Here is a 20,201-nt window from a genome sequence, read left to right on the forward strand (position 1 = left end):
CTACCGCAGTGTATCCGCACCAGTGTACCTCCAGCTGTTGCTAAACTACAACTCCCAGCATGCATGGTCTGTCAGTGCATGCTGGTAGTTGGAGGCACACGGGTTGGGAAACACTGAGTTAGGAAACAGACAGTGTTTTCCAACCAGTGTGCCTCCAGTTGTTGTAAAACTACAACTCTTAGCATGCCCGGACAGCCTTGGCATGCTGATAGTTGTAGTTTTGCAACATCTGGAAGTGCACAGTTTGGAGACCACTATATATTAGTGTCCAAACTGTAGCCCTCCAGCCTTTGGCTGTCTGGACATGCTGGGAGTTGTAGTTGTGAAACTACAAGGCAGCAGTGAAGATCACTTACCAGATCTTCACTGCTGCCTCTGTCTCTGCTGGTGCCTGCATTCTGCTGCCGCCGGTCCCGCTGCCTATTGCCGGCTTCCTCTTCCACAGCGGCCGGTAACCGTCACTACCATCTTTCCCCCGCTCTGCCCGGACTTCTAAACTTTAACCCCCTGCCCTGGAATTGGCCGGTCGGTCCTGCCACCTAGCTCCTAGACTTTAGGATTATTGGGGCTGTCTGACAGCCCCGATCATCCCTATTTTCTGGGCGATCAGGTCACCAGAGACCCGATCAGCCCGGAAAAGCCGCGATTCGCCGGTCTCAGGACCCCCCTGGGTGATATGCCGGGATGGCTGCTGATAGATATCAGCAGTCATCCCGTTGCTTGATCACAGCGCCGTAAATGTACAGTGCTCTCTGCTGACACCTCTGTCAGGAACTGTCCAGAACAGGAGAGGTTTGCTATGGGGATTTGTTTCTACTCTGAACAGTTCCTGACATGGACAGAGGTGTCAGCAGAGAGCACTGTGGTCAGACTGAAAAGAAATTAAAAAAAGAAAAGAACTTCCTGTGGAGCATACAGCAGCTGATAAGTACTGAAAGATTAAGATTTTTTTAATAGAAGTAATTTACATATCTGTTTACCTTTCTGGCACCAGTTGATTAAAAGAATAAAAAAAGTTTTCCACTGGAGTACCCCTTTAAAGACAGCGAGACCCGTTCACACTGCGGAATTTCAGCGGTGGACAATTACGCCGCTGAAGTTGTTCTGTGCAAAGAAAGAACATGTCAATGGTGACGGCGCAGTGCCCCGCGGTCCGCCTGACGGAATCTCTGCTCACGGAATTCCACGAGCGGAGATTCCGCAGTGTGAACATACCCTAACAGTAATTGTAGCCACCTGCAGAATAACACACTAACTGAAAAAAACATCCCCCCTCTGTAAAACAAAAATGAGTGCGCACCATGCAACCACCACTCTAATAAAGTTTGTTTCAGTATAATAAATGTACAATGGTGCCATTAAAACATAGCATTTGCAGTTGGATTGAATACGTGCTGTATAAATCAATGTGTATGGAGTCCCCCTAGTGGCACCTGCAGATACAACAAGGCAGGCCACAATTTTAGTTTTCTACTGGGAGAAAACTAATAATACACAGACTGAGGGGTGATGCACAACAAAATGATTTTATCACCCTTCCTGCACCACACCTATCAGGCCCAAGGCCTGATTATTAAAATCCTATAGGTGTATTATAAATTATAACTGTGTGTGATGGATTAACCTAAGACCTGGAGGTGAGAGGTCATTCAGACTGTGGGTTTGTGTATTGCATTTTATTGGGGGTCTGGCTGTTTGTTTACATCTCCTTTGAAGTCAAAGTCATGCACTCTGGTTCCATTATATAATCAAACAGATAAGGGGCCAGGAACAGAGGTGCCCCCCTGGTGGGATCAGAGGGAGGGGGGAATGGAGTCTCCCTCCAAAAAGGCAGATATATAATATTTAACAATGCTAGACTCAGTGTGTTCAATGCTGTGCAACAAGCTGACAAGACCATCCTAAGAACAGCTGGAACTCACTCTCATGGACTGCTATATCATCATGCTGTAAGAACTTCATCTTTTGTTTTCTGAACTTGCCTTGCTAAACTCTTTCATATTTTTGTAACTGTATGTCATTTGTTTATTTTTATGCATAGCACTGTGATACCTTTTATCAGATTAAATGTTTAATTAATCAGCTCTGGTCTTTGATATCTAAATATAGGAGCTCACCTTTCTGAAGGCAGCTCTGGTGGAAACACTTTTATCTAAGGGTTAATTTGGCGACTTGCTGGGACTAGTGGTGGCCTTAACCCTTGCACCATCACACTCTCTCTAATGTCTTGGCTGGACCGATAGGGTGTGATCGTGACAACACCCTACAGCATTGCTCTAGGAATAACAATGTATCAGTTTTGCTTTAGCTGAGATATTACTTTAACCCCTTCAGGACGGAGCCCATTTTGGCCTTAAGGACCGGAGCGTTTTTTGCACATCTGACCACTGTCACTTTAAACATTAATAACTCTGGAATGCTTTTAGTTATCATTCTGATTCCGAGATTGTTTTTTCGTGACATATTCTACTTTAACATAGTGGTAAATTTTTGTCGATACTTGCATCCTTTCTTGGTGAAAAATCCGTAAATTTAATGAAAAATTTGAAAATTTTGCATTTTTCTAACTTTGAAGCTCTCTGCATGTAAGGAAAATGGATATTACAAATACATTTTTTTTTTTTTGGTTCGCATATACAATATGTCTACTTTATGTTTGCATCATAAAATTGACGTGTTTTTACTTTTGGAAGACACCAGAGGGCTTCAACGGTCATCAGCAATTTTCCGATTTTTCACAAAATTTTCAAACTCAGTATTTTTCAGGGACCAGTTCAGGTTTGAAGTGGATTTGAAGGGTCTTCATATTAGAAATACCCCATAAATTACCCCATTATAAAAACTACACCCCCCAAAGTATTCAAAATGACATTCAGTCAGCATTTTAACCCTTTAGGTGTTTCACACGAATAGCAGCAAAGTGAAGGAGAAAATTCACAATCTTCATTTTTTACACTCACATGTTCTTGTAGACCCAATTTTTGAATTTTTACAAGGGGTAAAAGGACAAAATTTTTACTTGTATTTGTAGCCCAATTTCTCTCGAATAAGGACATACCTCATATGTCTATGTAAAGTGTTCGGCGGGCGCAGTAGAGGGCTCAGAAGGGAAGGAGCGACAAGGGGATTTTGGAGAGTACGTTTTTCTGAAATGGTTTTTGGGGGGCATGTTACCTTTAGGAAGCCCTTATGGTGCCAGAACAGCAAAAAAAAAACACATGGCATACCATTTTGGAAACTAGACCCCTCGGGGAATGTAACATGGGATAAAGTGAACCTTAATACCCCACAGGTGTTTCACGACTTTTGCAAATGTAAACAAAAAAAATTTTTTTTTACCTAAAATGCTTGTTTTCCCAAAAAATTTTTATTTTTAAAAAGGGTAATAGCAGAAAATACCCCTAAATATTTGAAGCCCAATTTCTCCCGATTCAGAAAACACCCCATATGGGGGTGAAAAGTGCTCTGCTGGCGCACTACAGGTCTCGGAAGAGAAGGAGTCACATTTGGCTTTTTGAACGCAAATTTTTCTCTGGGGGCATGCCGCATTTAGGAAGCCCCTATGGTGCCAGGACAGCAAAAAAAAAAAACACATGGCATACCATTTTGGAAACTAGACCCCTCGGGGAACGTAACAAGGGGTTAAGTGAACCTTTATACCCCACAGGTGTTTCACGACTTTTGCATATGTAAAAAAAAAATTTTTTTTTTACCTAAAATGCTTGTTTTCCCAAAAAATTTACATTTTTAAAAAGGGTAAAAGCAGAAAATACCCCCCAAAATTTGTAACAAAATTTCTCCCGAGTACGGCGATACCCCATATGTGACCCTAAACTGTTGCCTTGAAATACGACAGGGCTCCAAAGTGAGAGCGCCATGTGCATTTAAGGCCTAAATTAGGGATTGCATAGGGGTGGACATAGGGGTATTCTACGCCAGTGATTCCCAAACAGGGTGCCTCCAGCTGTTGCAAAACTCCCAGCATGCCTGGACAGTCAACGGCTGTCCGACAATACTGGGAGTTGTTTTGCAACAGCTGGAGGCTCCGTTCTGGAAACAGTGGCGTACCAGACGTTTTTCATTTTTATTGGGGAGGAGAGGGGGGCTGTGTAGGGGTATGTGTATACGTAGTGTTTTTTACTTTTTATTTTATTTTTTGTGTTAGTGTAGTGTAGTGTTTTTAGGGTACAGTCGCACGGGCGGGGGTTCACAGTAGTTTCTCGCTGGCAATTTGAGCTGCAGCAGAAAGTTTGCGGCAGCTCAAATTTGCAGCCAGATACTTACTGTAATCCTCCGCCCATGTGAGTGTACCCTGTACGTTCACATTGGGGGGGACATCCAGCTGTTGCATAACTACAACTCCCAGCATGCCCGTTGGCTGTCGGTGACTGCTGAGAGTTGCAGTTTTGCAACAACTGTAGGCACACTGGTTATGTATCACTGAGTTTGTGACCTAACTCAGTTTTTCACAACCAGTGTGCCTCCAGCTGTTGCAAAACTACAACTCCCAGCATGTACGGTGCATGGTGTACGGTGACTGCTGAGAGTTGTAGTTTGCAACAGCTGGAGGCACACCGGTCGTGAAACACTGAGTTAGGTAAAAAAAAACTCTGAGTTTCACAACCAGTGTGCCTTCAGCTGTTGCAAAACTACAACTCTCAGCAGTCACCGACAGCCAACGGGCATGCTGGGAGTTGTAGTTATGCAACCAGCAGATGCACCACTACAACTCCCAGCATGCACTTTAGCTGTTTGTGCAAGCTGGGAGTTGTAGTTATACAACAGCTGAAGGTACACTTTTCCATAGAAAGAATGTGCCTCCAGCTGTTGCAAAACCATAAGTCCCAGCATGCCCATAAGGGAATGCTGGGAGTTGTGGTGGTCTGCCTCCTGCTGTTGCATAACTACAGCTCCCAGCATGCCCTTTTTGCATGCTGGGAGCTGTTGCTAAGCAACAGCAGGAGGCTGTCACTCACCTCCAACGATCCAGACGCTGCAGGTCAGTCCCGCCGCCGCCGCTGCTCCTGGGGCCCCGATCCCAACATTAACGCCGGGGATCGGGGTCCCCAGCACCCGGGGTGCACGTCCCGCATCTGCTCACGTCCTCCAGAAGAGGGGCAGAGCGGGTGCGGGAGTGACACCCGCAGCAGGCGCCCTGATTGGTCGGCCGGTATTCCGGCCGACGAATCAGGGCGATCGTGAGGTGGCACCAGTGCCACCTCACCCCTGCAGGCTCTGGCTGTTCGGGGCCATCAGAGACGGCCCCGAACAGCCAGTAATTCCGGGTCATCGGGTCACTGGAGACCCGATTGACCCGGAATCGCCGCAGATCGCTGGACTGAATTGTCCAGCGATATGCGGCGATCGCCGACATGGGGGGGCATAATGACCCCCCTGGGCGATATGCCGGGATGCCTGCTGAACGATTTCAGCAGGCATCCGGCTCCGGTCCCCAACCGGCTAGCGGTGGGGGCCGGTATTCCCACGGGCGTATGGATACGCCCTCGGTCCTTAAGGACTCGGGATGCAGGGCGTATCCATACGCCCTATGTCCTGAAGAGGTTAAGGGTACATGTGCACACGTGCCGTATTTGCTGCTGCATATTTTTCTACCCATTGAAGTCAATGGGGGACATTTATCGTTGTTGTTTTTGGAAAGTGAGTTTTGAAGTCATTGTTTTTTTTTTTTGGTTCTATACAATCACAGGAGGTTTGATGCCTATGTGCGACATTCGCACTTCATAGATTTGTGACCACTGCAAAGAGAAAACTTAAAGTTGCTTGGGTAAGGCTGTTTGGTACTTTCTGTGTAGCTTCAAAAGTCGAAATAAGTGCTTAGGCGCATGTGCATTTTGTGTGCCAAGAGTAAGCAAAAAAAAAAAAAGCTGTAAATCTCCCCCAAGGGGTAGAAAAATCAGCTGCAGAAAATATGCAGCAAAATACAGCATGTGTGACCCCACCCTAAGGGTGCGGCACCATGTAGCACTTACACAGCGTATTTGATGCTGTACAAAATGTCCTGAGCAGCGGGAAATACGCTGCATATTTTTCGCTCACTATACACACTGTCACGGTCAGATGGCAGGAGGTGGATCCACTGGACCAGAGGAGAGATGGCGTGGGCCATACCAGGGGAACAGAGTCTAAGGGATTTTCTGGTTTTCACCAGAGCCTGCCCCAAAGCGGGATGGTCTTGCTGCGGCGGTAATCCCCAGGTCGTTCCACCCGGTAGCGATTCAACTCATCTGGTTGCTGAGATAGACGCGGTACAGGAGGGATAGGCAGAAGCGTAGTCAGACGTAGCAATGGTCAGGGCAGGCAGCACAGGTTCTAAGGCGGTAGCCACGGGCAACGGGTCAGCAACAGTCAGGGTCACACAGGAACAATAGGGTAAGCTTTCTCTAGGCACAAGGCACAAAGATCCGGCAGGAGGCTGTGGGAGGAGAAGGTATTTATAGGCAGTGCACAGGTGAATGCCTAATTAAGTCCAAACAGCACTGCCTCTCGCAAACCTTAACCCTTAATAACCACTTTGGGCCAAGCACCAATCACTGGTGCACTGGCCCTTTAAATCTAAGAGTCCCGGCGTGCGCGCCCTAGAGAGCAGGGACGCACACGCCGAGACGCCGGCGCGCTGCCTGGGGACACACGCTGTGAGCGCTCCGAGGCCAGCAGGGGGCCCGGAGCGCTCAGCGTAACACACACAGGGCTTTCCAGCAGCAGCCCTATATGTGCAGTGAGTTTTGGAGGCGGAGCCGCACGTCACAGTCTTGCCTGCACATGGCCCCGCCTCTAAAACTCACTACACGCATAGGGCTGCCACCGGAAAGCCCTGTGTGTATAGTGAGCAAGCAAATTTTGCGCAGCGTGAAATACACTGCGTATAAGCCAGGTGGGAACACACCCTAAAGGAGTATTCCAGTAGCCATGAAAAAATATTGTTGAGGTTTTGGCCTTCATGTTAATTCATAGGTCTTCGTGTAACACTCAGATACAAACAGATTATTCACTCTAAGTACTGTATCAGGTTATGGCAGAAAGCAAACGAGCCAGGTGAAGATGGTCAAACTACTTCTGCCATGGGAGTGTAACACTAGCTCTGGAGTTGAAGCAGTGTTGTGATCTGCAGTTACCGGGATGGTTCACATTCCTGGGGATCTCAGAAATTCTGCACTACTGCATCACATTCTACAGCGGAATGTCAGGGGTCCAGGGAGCCGATGCTGAACAGGTAATAGGACACAAAGCACTGCATACATACATAACTATAGAAAGTGGAGCACATCATTCATTTGGAATATTAGGGTTGAATGTAACCAAGCAATTCTATTTATACCAAATATAATTATGTCTTTAAGTTGGTAACGAAAAACACCAAAGACTTTTATAGGAATACACACAAAGCCCCAAAACCTTTCTTAATAGATCATTTTAATGGCACTGTTTTACTAAGGAAAGACATGAATGCGCTGAGACTGTAAGATAGATTTAGAGAGCACATTTATATGTTCTTAGCAAGCATGTTAGGAAAGCTCCTGATGCACACATTAAATGTGTCCATAGCATTACAATGGCTTCTGATTTGGGGGGGGGGGGGGGGGGCGTGGCGTGGCTCGGACGGAGATGGCTGCTTGAGAAAAGGGCTCCCGTCCTGTGGGGCCTTTTGTCAGCTATGATATGCAGTAGCAGCCCAGCACTTGATGGGGAGAACCTCCCGAAGGACTTCCCAGCTCTCCTCAACCCTCCGACAACCTCCTGCCTCACCTCGGAGGATCCCGTGCTACCTCTGGTCCCTCTCTTCACAGGCTGCAGGAGGCCCACCCGCGATTACAGGCCCCGTGGCCGGACTCCGTTCCCGCTCCATGGGTCCCTCCTCCTCCTCTAGCGGGGATCTTGCTGCTGCGGTTCTCCGGCACTCCCCGTTGGCTAAAGCCAGCTTAGCCCAGCAAGCTCCGCTGCTTCTGCCTTCTACAGCCACATCCCCCACTGGGCCAAGTGACGGCGTGGGCGGACCAGCAGCTACAGGCGCCTGCCGCAGCAAGGCTAAGCCACTCGACGCCTGCTTGCCCAGAGGACTCCATGGTGCTGGTAATACCTCTCAGTGTCCTACCTCCCCCTGCAGAATTGAACTGCTGTGCCCTGGGATCCCTGCTCTCTCAGCAGCCATTTTGGGCATCTGTGGTGCAGGGCCTGCCATCTCCCTTACCACCAGTACAGAGACTTCTTGCCCAGTCTCCTGCCATACAAGCTGCAGCCCCTGTCTCTGACCCCTCCACACTAACTGGAGACTGGTACTCTATCCCTGGCTCACCTGCCACCTGAGGACTTTTTGGCCTGTCCACCTCCGCCAGTTTCACCCTCTCAGACCTGTCACCCTAAGCCTCAAAGGACTATGTCTGCTCCCAAACTGACCGTTGGGACCCCTCGATCTACATCACAGAGGGGCCCAGCACCCTCTTCTGCCGCCCCGGCTACTTCGCCTCCTGCTGGGACGTTCTTTCTGATGTTGGGCTGCACTGCTTGGGGGTACCGGTCTCCTCTCCTGTGCCACTGGACTGGAGTCAGGTCCTCTCCCAAATACCTATTAAAGAGGACTTTCGCTCCTTGATTTTAGAGGTTATAAGGACACTTGCAGAGCAGAGATCTCCTCCCTCCGTCAGGACTTACAACATGTCTAATCGGGTCCAGAGCTTGGAAGCGGCTCATGATTCTACCAGGGGGTACATCGCCCAGCTGCAAACCACCATTGCTTCTCAGTCAGACTTCCTAGGTGATCTCCATAACCATGTTGAAGACCTTGACAATAGGGAGAAAGACGTAATAATGTCCAGTTCTGGGGCCTCCCGGAGGCCACCCAGGATGAGGATCTCCATGTCACCCTGGAAGCCATCTTCAATATGATCCTGGGTGAATCCCCCTCCCATAAGATCAAGCTGGATAGAGCGACCCGAGCACTCCGGGCTAAATCCTCCTCTGGCCCTCCCAGGGACGTCATCTGCTGTGTTAATGACTTCCAGCTTAAAGAGGCAATGATGGTGAAAGCTCGTTCCTTGCAGAACTTTGATTTTGGCGGTGCCCCAATCCAACTAATTTTAGGATCTTTCTTGGATGACCCTACAGAAAAGGCGGATGCTTCAACCCCTTCTAGCAGCTCTATGGAGTCAACAAATTCCTTACCGCTGGAGCTTCCCATTTGCCCTTCATGCTCGTAAAGATGGACGCTCTGCAGTACTGCTGTCCCACTCAAATCTCTAGAACTTTTGTTCTACTCTGGACATTCCTGCCTCTCAACTACATGATTGGGACCTCTCTCCTAAACCCCCCCTCCCCTTCCTCCACTGTGGCAGCCTGTCCGTAATCAACGGTCTGGTGGGGGTAGAAAGTCTGCTTCCTCTGGATGACAGAGTCCTCATCAGCCCCCCCCCCCCCCCCCTGAAATGGTGGATCGCTCCAGATACCGGGCTTGATCTCTGTTACCTGAGCTCTGTTACCTTAGCTTAACCCTTGAAGCGTACTGTTTATTGTTCTGTTACTAGATTTGTTAGCCTTTAATTTGTTTGCTGATGTTATTGACTCATAGTGCTGGTGCTTGTGTTACTTAAAGCGTACCCGTCAGATCCAACAAGAATTTTTTTTTATTTTTTAAATTTATCACTCAGTACCTAATCCTGACCATGTACATCTAATTTTTTATGTGTCTGGCACCTTTATTTATTTATTACACTTTTAATTTAGCTCACTAGTCTGAATTCCTCTCAAAGGGAGGGGGCGTGGCTTCACTGTGCAGGTCTCCGCCCCCTCCCTTACTATGCTGTCTGCTCACATCTCCCCTAGCATTAGGAAAACTACAACTCCAAGCTTGTCCTCACTGACAGTAGCGGGACACAAGCTGACAGTGGGGGGATTTTTTCCTCCAGATGTGAGCCCTGCGCTCACAGCTGTCAATCAAGGAAGTGTGTCCATGATGCATGGACACAGCCGGACTAGTATGCGTCCAAGCAGGCTGGGGGGGCAGTTGTTTGACTGGCTTTTTCAGTATGAAATACTGAAAATTTTCTAATGAAAGCAATTGCAAAATCTACGTTTCCAACATAGCAAAGGTTTTTGTATCTGACAGTGCCCATGGGTGGAGCCGACTCGATCTGATGTTGCTTTCCCCGTATGATGGTCTCTCATCTCCCCACTGAGGCCTTGACAACTGGACAGATGTCCTCGAGACGCCTTGATGTCTCATCTCTATTAATTGATTATGCCTCCTCTTGGACCCTTTGGTCCCTGGTTTGTTTTTGGTTCAGTTTGTCTCCTGTCTTGTCTTTTGTGATCTTGTCCCATTTGATTGTGTTTGGTGCATCGTTCCCTTTCCCTCTTGGTTCCCCCCTCTTTCTTTTCTGTTCCTTCCTAGCTTCCGTGCTCCTGACCCTGGGTTGTCCTGGTTCCATCTTTTACTACCTCTCCTGGTTCCACACGGTTCTTTCTGGTTTCTGAGTAAGTACCTTTTTATTATGCTTCTTAACTTTATTACATTATGGCTAAGTGTGTCTGTTTGAATGTGAAGGGGCTCAACTCTCGCGCCAAGAGGCATCTCTTGCAACGGGAGTTGGTTACACAACGGGCTGATATTGTCTTTCTTCTGGAGACACACTTCAACCATTCTGGCTCATTTCAATTTCTCCTTCACCTCTAACTCCAGACCTTTTCCTCTTCCTCTGCGAGAAAGTTGCAAGTGTAGCTATCCTGATCTCTCAATCCTGTCCCCTTCAGGTCTCCTCCTCTTATGCGGACCCCCTGGGGCGCTATGTTATTGTTGAGGGTTCTTTAGGTGGTAAGTAGAGATGAGCGAAGTTACAGTGATTCGATTAGTCGCGAACCACAGTCTCCTAGGACTGTGTCCACTTTTTCCAGCCGACCGGAGCACCTGAAAGCTGAACTAATTTATGCAGGCTAAAGTCAGCAACTGCCAAGCCGCAAGGTTCGCGACTAATCAAAATCACTGTAACTTCAGTCATCTCTAGTGGTAAGCCTCTTCTTCTCTGTAATATTTACGCCTCCAACTCCTCCCAAATCCCCTTCTTGTGTAAAGTCCTAACTAGACTCCATAGCCCCTTAACGACGAAGGACGTATATTTACGTCCTCCGCTGGCTCCCGCAATATGCCGCGGGGTCACGCGTCTGAAGCGATAGTATCCCGGGTGCTCAGTCGGGCTGTTCGGGACCACCGCGGTGAAATTGCGGCATCCCGAACAGCTTACAGGACACTGGGAGGGCCCTTACCTGCCTCCTCGGTGTCCAATCGGCGAATGACTGCTCCGTGCCTGAGATCAAGGCAGGAGCAGTCAAGCGCCGATAACGCTGATCACAGGCGTGTTAATACACGCCAATGATCTGTGTAAAAGACCAGTGTGTGCATTGTTATAGGTCCCTATGGGGGCTATAACACTGCAAAAAAAAAAGTATAAAAAAAAGTGTTAATAAAGATCATTTAACCCCTTTTCCCATAAAAAAAATAAAACTGTGTAAATAAAAATAAACATATGTGGTATCGCCGCGTGAGTAAATGTCCGACCTATAAAAATATATTGTTAATTAAACTGCACGGTCAATGGCGTACACGTAAAAAAATTCCAAAGTCCAAAAAAGCTTATTTTTGGTCACTTTTTATATCATTAAAAAATGAATAAAAAGTGATCAAAAAGTCTGATCAAAACAAAAATGGTACCGATAAAAACTTCAGATCACAGCGCAAAAAATGAGCCCTCATACCGCCCTGTACGTGGAAAAATAAAAAAGTTATAGGGGTCAGAAGATTACATTTTTAAACGTATACATTTTCCTGCATGTAGTTATGATTTTTTCCAGAAGTGCGACAAAATCAAACCTATATAAGTAGGGTATCATTTTAACCGTATGGACCTACAGAATAATGATAAGGTGTCATTTTTACCGAAATATGCACTGCGTAGAAACTGAAGCCCCCAAAAGTTACAAAATTGCGTTTTTTATTCGATTTTGTCCCACAATGATTTTTTTTTCCGTTTCACCGTCGATTTTTGGGTAAAATTACTAATGTCACTGCAAAGTAGAATTGGTGACGCAAAAAATCAGGCCATAATATGGATTTTTGATTTTTAAAAGGTAAGGAGGAAAAAACAAAAATGCAAAAACTGAAAAACTCTGCATCCTTAAGGGGATAGGTACCCTTTTTCTGCATAGCTCTTGGGGGGCGATTTTAATCTTATTTTCTCTTCCTCGATGGGCCGCCACTCTACTCTTGCCTGTACTCCCTCTCCTGTCCAATTTTGCCTAGCCTCTCTGTTTCACCATCTTATTCGATCTTCTTCTCTCTATGATCTTTGGCAGGTTAACCATCCTACTGATAAATCCTTCACTTTCTACTCCCACCCTCATAAACTGTAGTGTGACCGGCGGTCAATTACCAGCGGCGATGAGGTGCAGCTCCCTGGTGCAGACTACGGAAGCCGGTGAGTTGTTGCCTACCAACATCTGGAGGGCTACAGTTTGGAGACCACTATAAAGTGCAGTGGTCTCTAAACTGTGGCCCTCTAGATCTTGTAAAAACTACAACTCCCAGCATGCCTACACAGCAGTTTGCTGTCTGGGCATGCTGGGATTTATTGTTTTGCAACATCTGGGAGGGCCACAGTTTGGAGATCACTGTGCAGTGGTTTCTAAACCGTGGCCCTCTAAATCTTGCAAAATTTAAACTCCCAGCATGCACGAACAGCAAACAGCTGTCTCGCCATGCTGGGAGTTGTAGTTGCGTGCCTTCAGTTGTTGCATAACTACATCTCCAAGCATGCCCTTCGGCGATCAGTACATGCTGGGAGTTGTAGTTTTGCAGTAGCTGGAGGCTCACTGGTTGGAAAATGCTGAGTATGGTAACAGAACCTAACTCAAGGTTTTCCAACCAGTGTGCCTCCAGCTGTAGCAAAACTACAACTCCCAGCATGCACGGTCTGTCAGTGCATGCTGGGAGTTGTAGTTTTGCAACAGCTGGAGGTTTGAACCCCCCCAAATGTGAAGGTTTACAGTGAGTTTCCGGCTACAAGTTTGAGCTGCGGCAAATTTTCCGCCGCAGCGCAAACTCCTAGCAGGAAACTAACCATAAACACCCGCCAGTGCGAATGTACCCTAAAAACACTACACTAACACATAATAAAGGGTAAAACACTACATATACACCCCCTTACACTGCCCCCCCAATAAAAAAATGTATCGTATGGCAGTGTTTCCAAAACGGAGCCTCCAGCTGTTGCAAAACAACAACTCCCAGCATTTCCGGACAGCCACTGACTTTCCAGGCATGCTGGGAGATTAGCAACAGCTGGAGGCACCCTGTTTGGGAATCACTGGCATAGAATATCCCTATGTCCACCCCTATGCAATCCCTAATTTAGTCCTCAAATGCGCATGGTACTCTCTCAATTCAGAGCCCTGTCATATTTCAAGGAAACAGTTTAGGGCCACATATAGGGTATTTCCGTACTCGGGAGCAATTACGTTACAAATTATGGGGGGCTTTTTCTCCTTTTACCCCTTATGAAAAGGAAAAGTTGGGGTCTACACCAACCTGTTAGTGTAAAAAAATTAAATGTTTTACACTAACATGATGGTGTTGCCCTTTACTTTTTATTTTCACAAGAGGTAAAAGGAAAAAAAGCCCCCCAAAATTTGTAACGCAATTTCTCCTGAGTACGGAAATACCCCATATGTGGGCGTAAAATGCTCTGCGGACGCACAAACAAGGCTCAGGAGTGAGAGCGCACTATGTACATTTGAGGCCTAAATTGGTGATTTGCACAGGGGTGGCTGATTTTACAGCAGTTCTGACATATATGCAAAAAAATAAATATCCACGTGTGACCCCATTTTGGAAACTACACCCCTCACGGAACGTAACAAGGGGTATAGTGAGCCTTAACACCCCACAGGTGTTTGACGAATTTTTGTTAAAGTTGGATGGGAAAATGAAAAAAAAATGCTGGTGTTGCCCTAAGTGTTTCATTTTCACAAGGGAAAATAGGAAAAAAAAGCCCCCCAAAATGTGTAACCCCATTTCTTCTGAGTAAGAACCCCATATGTGGATGTAAAGTGCTCTGCGGGTGAACTACATAGCTCAGAAGAGAAGGAGCACCATTGGGCTTTTGGAGAGAAAATTTATCCGGAATTGAGGGCCACGTGTGTTTACAAAGCCCCCATGGTGCCAGAACAATGCACCCTCCCACTGTTCCAAAGATATGTCAAATGCCAATGGGGTGTAAATGCTCACTGCACCCCTTATTAAATTCTGTGAGGGGTGTAGTTTCCAAAATGGGGTCACATGGGGGGGTCCACTGTTCTGGCACGACAGGGGGCTTTGTAAACGGACATGGCCCCTGACTTCCATTCCAAACAAATTTTCTCTCCAAAAGCTCACTGGAGCTCCTTCTCTTCTGAGCATTGTAGTGCACCAGCAGAGCACTTGACATCCACACATGGGGTATTTCCATACTCAGAAGAGATGGGGTTACAAATTATGGGGGACATTTTCTCCTATCACCCCTTGTAAAAATGTAAAATTTGGGGATAAACCAGCATTTTTGTGATTTTTTAAAAAATTTTATTTACACATCCGGCTTTAACGAAAAGTCGTCAAACACCTGTAGGGTGTTAAGGCTCAGTGTACCCTTGTTACGTTCCTTGAGGGGTGCAGTTTCAAGAATAGTATGCCATGTGTTTTTTTTTTTTGCTGTTCTGGAACCATAGGGACTTCCTAAATGCGACATGCCCCCCCAAAAAACATTTCAGCAAAATTTGCTTTCCAAAAGCCAAATGTGACTCCTCTTCTGAGCATTGTAGTACGCCCGCAGTGCACTTGACATCCACACATGGGGTATTTCCATACTCAGAAGAAATGGGGTTACAAAATTTGGGGGCTTTTTTTTCCCCATTACCCTTTGTAAAAATTGTAAATTTGGGGAAAAACTGCACTTTAATGAAAAAAATATATATAATTTTCATTTACACATCCGATTTTAAAGAAAAGTTGTCAAACACCTGTGGGGTGTTAAGGCTCACTTGACCCCTTGTTATGTGCCTTGAGGGGGGTAGTTTCCAAAATAATATGCCATGTGTTATTTTTTTTCTTGCTGTTATGGCATCATAGAGGCTTCCTAAATGCGACATGCCCCCCAAAAACCATTTCAGCTAAATTCACTCTCCAAAATCTCATTGTCGCTTCTGAGCCCTCTAAGTGCACCCACAGAGCAGTTTACGTTCACATATGAGGTATTTCCTTGCTCGAGAGAAATTGGGTTACAAATTTTGGGGGGCTTTTCTCTTTTTACCCCTTGTAAAAATTCAAAAACTGGGTCTACAAGAACATGCAAGTGTAAAAAATGAAGATTTTGAATTTTCTCCTTCACTTTGCTGCTATTCCTGTGAAACGCCTAAAGGGTTAACAAACTTTCTGAATGTCATTTTGAATACTTTAAGGAGTGCAGTTTCTATAATGGGGTCATTTATGGGGTATTTCTAATATAAAGGCCCTTCAAATCCACTTCAAAACTTAACTGATCCCAAAAAAATTCAGATTTAGAAAATTTCGTGAAAAATTTGAAAATTGCTGCTGAACTTTGAAGCCCTCTGATGTCTTCCAAAAGTAAAAACATATCAACTTTATGATGCCAACATAAAGTAGACATATTTTATATGTGAATCAATCTAAAACTTATTTGGAATGTCTATTTTCCGTGCCAGCAGAGAGCTTCAAAGTTATAAAAATGCTAAATTTTCAAATTTTTCATGACATTTTTGAAAAAACTGTCTTAGAATCAAATTCATAAGTAAAAGCATCTCAGAGTTATTAATGCTTAAAGTGACTGTGGTTAGATGTGCAAAAAATGCTCTGGTCCTTAAGGTGAAAATGGGCTGGGTCCTTAAAGTCCCATGGAAAACTTTTTTTTTAAGCAACTGGTGCCAGAAAGTTAAACAGATTTGTACAGTGGTCCCTCAACATATGATATTAATTGGTTCCAGGAGAACTATCATATGTTGAAACCATCATATGTCGAGTACATATGTCTATGTAAAAATGGTAATTGGTTCTGGGGTCCCGGAACCATTGTATGTTGAATACATATCTCTATGGGAAACTGCTAATTGGTTCTGGAATGACCATTGTATGTGGAGTGTATGGGGAGTGTTTAACAAACCAGGGTGCCTCCAGCTGTTGCACAACTACAACTCCCAGCATGCATGTACAGCCATTGACTGTCTGGGCATGCTGGGAGTTATAGTTTTGCAACAGCTGGAGGCACACTGATAGGGAAACATTGATGTATGGGGTGTATAGTGTGTATATGTATTGTATGTGATGTGTGACATCGCATACAGTACTGTACAGTTCTTTAAATACCTTCAGGGGGGACAGAATGTCCTCCATTACGATCCTGCCGACTACAGCTCTATAGGAAAGGAAGGGGAGGGCAGCCAGCAGCTCATTGGATGCCTGCAGCAAGATGCTGCAGGCTATTGGCTATGGCTGCACTGGGGGGGGGGGGCTTACACGGAGCTCACAGTGGAAGCCTGCGTGAGTTAGCAGGACAGCATGTGAGTAACAGGAGGCAGAACGGGGCACATGGGGCACATTAAACAACTATTTGTCAGTTGCTGAAGTTGTCAGCGCTGTCAGATAGCTGTTTGTACGATGGCCCCGACACACAGCAGCATCATATGTCGATGCTGCCTTCAACATACGATGGGCTCTGAGAGGCCATCATATGTTGAAATGATCATATGTCGGGGCCATCATAAGTCGGGGGGTCACTGTAAATGATTTCTATTAAAAAAATCTTAATCCTTCCAGTACTTTTTAGGGGCTGTATACTACAGAGGAATTGTTTTTCTTTTTCGATTTCTCTTATGTCACCACCACAGTGCTCTCTGCTGACCTCTGCTGTCCATTTTAGGAACTGTCCAGAGCAGCATATGTTTGCTATGGTGATTTTCTCCTGCTCTGGACTATTCCTAAAATAACAAGGATCAAGTTGGCTTTATTCCCTGTCAACAGGTGGGGGGATAATACGAGACGGGTGGTTAATCTGATTGATTTGGTAAATAGGCGTTCGGAGCAGGCTGCTGTTCTTAGTTTGGATGCGGAATAGGCCTTTGATAGGCTGGGTTGGCCTTTCCTTTTTGCTACTTTTCAGAAGTTTGGTACTGGAAACTTTCTTACTGCACTGTGGGATCTCTATTCCTCTCCTACTGCCTCCCTTAAAGGGGTACTCCGCCCCTAGACTACTTATCCCCAATCCAAAGCATAGGGGATAAGATGTCAGATCGTCGGGGTCCCACTGCTGGGGACCTCCGGGATCTACCATGCGGCACCCACCTTTAGCAGCTTCTGGAACCGCTGGAGGTCCTCAGGCTAAGTCCATCTCGATTAGGGGTAGGGGAGATCATGACGTCATGACTCCGCCCCCATGTGACATCACACTCCATCCCTCAATGCAAGTCTATGGGAGGGGGCATGGTCTTGCCCACTCATTGCTGGTTACTGGAGGTTGGTGGGCAGTCTGATTTCTGATGTCTTGGGGGTCTCTATTCCCTTGGACCCGTTAGTTTACCTTCTGCATCTTTCTCACAAAGCCCCATCCAAGAGACCGTTAAAATTATTTCTGCATATTGTACTTGCAGCCAAGACCCTTATAGCTAAATGTTGGAAGAGTCCTCTTCCTCCTTCTGTGGCGGACCTTTTTGGCAGGACACGGGAAATACAATCCCTTGAATCCCTAACTGCCTCTTTTTCTCTCAGTGTGGGTGCCACGGGACAGATTTATTCATGATCAACCTCCTTGAATTTCCTGCTCCTTCCTTCTTCCACTTTTCTTGTCCTTCTTCCTTTCTCTCCCCGTCCCCTTCTCTCCCCTCTTTATTTTGTTTGGTGTTGTCTTGTCCTGTGTCTTTGTGGTGATGCACTTTATTGTGGTTATTGTCTTTCCTTTTTTTTCTGGTTGCCTCATGGGCTTTTTATTCACTTGCACATTTATATGCCTTATAGTATGGTAGTATTGCTCGCTCCCCCCCCCATGTTCTTGATATTGAATGATTGTGTTTGCCTTTCCAGTAGAGGGCTAAGTGGGTGGGGATCGCCGTGAGTATTGCTTTCAGCCATTGCATATTTTGGTTTTCATATGTGTATTGCGACCTATTCTCTCTTGGATATTATTTTTGTTTGCAATATGTGTAGGTGTATTTCCACACCTAATTGTTCTGTACCAAAAATTGATCAAATGTTTCAATAAAAAATTTACAGTTGAAAACAAAAAACAATGGCTTCTGATTAGCCAGTATACTGCAAGAAGGAACTATGGGGGAGATTTATCAAAGCTGTCCATTTCCCGCATCAATATAGACCAAACTACAGAGCGTAAGGCCGGTCTATTATGTGCTTAATTTATCAAATAAATTCTGCGCACAGACTGACGGTTTAGACTGTATTTAAACCTGCTTCAGCATGGTCTGACATTTTAGCGTACTTTCACGCGATGCAACTATTCGCCAAAAAGTCGCTATTGATAAATTCAGCACAAATGCATTTTTCCATCTAAAATAGCCTCATCATGAACTAAAAATCCTCTAAAGATAAAGTCGCGAAAAAGTCGCACGTATTGAGACTTTCTTGTGACAATTTTAGATGGGGAAAAAAAGAGTCAATCCTTTGATAAATACCCTACTATATGTTGTGGTTAGGAGATAACCCATTTAAGGCTGCAATACGGTTTCCGTGAAAAAAACATATGGAACCGTATTGCAATCCGTATGTATATATATTTCATAGAAAACCGTATGCCAACCGTAGCATCCGGTTGTGTACGTTTTGCATAATTTACGGTTTTAACCGTTTTTTTTCACGTACACAAAACCGTAGTCTACTACGGTTTTATGTCCGGGTGAAAAACCGGATACACCCCGTATACCTTTTTTTAAATGGTGGTCTATGGGAACCGTACTGAACCGTATGTGCGTACGGTTTCATCCGGTTTGCACAATACGATTTTGCAGTTTGCACATGCGCAGTGTATGCCGAAGGTTCTTCCCACAAATAGAACAAGAATTTTATTTAAAGGGGTAGTCCAGTGGTGAAAAACTTATCCCCTATCCTAAGGATAGGGGATAAGTTTGAGATCGTGGGGGGTCCGACCGCTGGGGCCCCCCGCGGTCTCTCTATGTACGGGGCCCCGGCTCTCCGCCGAGATAGCGGGTGTCGACCCCCGCACGAGGCGGCGGCCGACACGCCCCCTCAATACATCTCAATGGCAGAGCCGGAGATTGCCGAAGGCAGCGCTTCGGCTCTGCCATAGAGTTGTACCGAGGGGGCGTGTCGGCCGCCGCTTCGTGCGGAGGTCGACACGCCCCCTTTCCGCGGGCTGTCGGGGCTCCGTACAGGAGATCGCAGGGGGCCCCAGCGGTCGGACCCCCCGCGATCTGCAACTTATCCCCTATCCTTAAGATAGGGGATAAGTTGTAAACCACTGAGTCACCACTGGACTACTCCTTTAATTAAGGACAAACATAAAACCGTATCAGTTTTTTCTCTTCAAAAAACGTATTAAACCGTATGCAACCGGACATCCGTTTTCAAACCGTATATGATTTAAAACCGTACAGAGGTATATACTGTTGTATACGGTTCGGTCCGATCCGGTTTTGAGACATAAGTTTTTTGTTTTTTTTTTACAAAAAAAAATGATACGGGAACCGTATTGCAAAAAAGCCTAAGGCTGCATTCACATCTCGATTTGTACATACGGGTGCCGGATCCGGCTGGGGAGGGGAAAACCGGGCGCTCCCCAACCGGATCAGCCCATTAGTCCATTTACTTTAATTAGCCGGCCGTAGCCAACTGGAGTCAAACTGTGACTCCGGTCAGCTCAGTTCTGACCCGTATGCTGTTTCCTGACCAGACCTCAAACCGTAGTATACTACGGTTTGAGGTCCGGTCCAAAATCGCATACGGGTCAAAACTGAGCTGACTGAAGTCACCGTTTGACTCCGGTCGGCTGTTTAAAGTAAATGGAGTCACGGGCTGATCCAGCTGGGGTAAGGGAGGGCCCTGTTTGCCCCTCCCCCCCGCCGGATCCGGCGCCTGTATGTACAAAACGAGATGTGAATGCAGTCTAAGTCATGTTAAAGGACATGTC

The sequence above is a fragment of the Hyla sarda genome, chromosome 2 (assembly GCF_029499605.1).
Source record: "Hyla sarda isolate aHylSar1 chromosome 2, aHylSar1.hap1, whole genome shotgun sequence".
NCBI lineage: Eukaryota > Metazoa > Chordata > Amphibia > Anura > Hylidae > Hyla > Hyla sarda.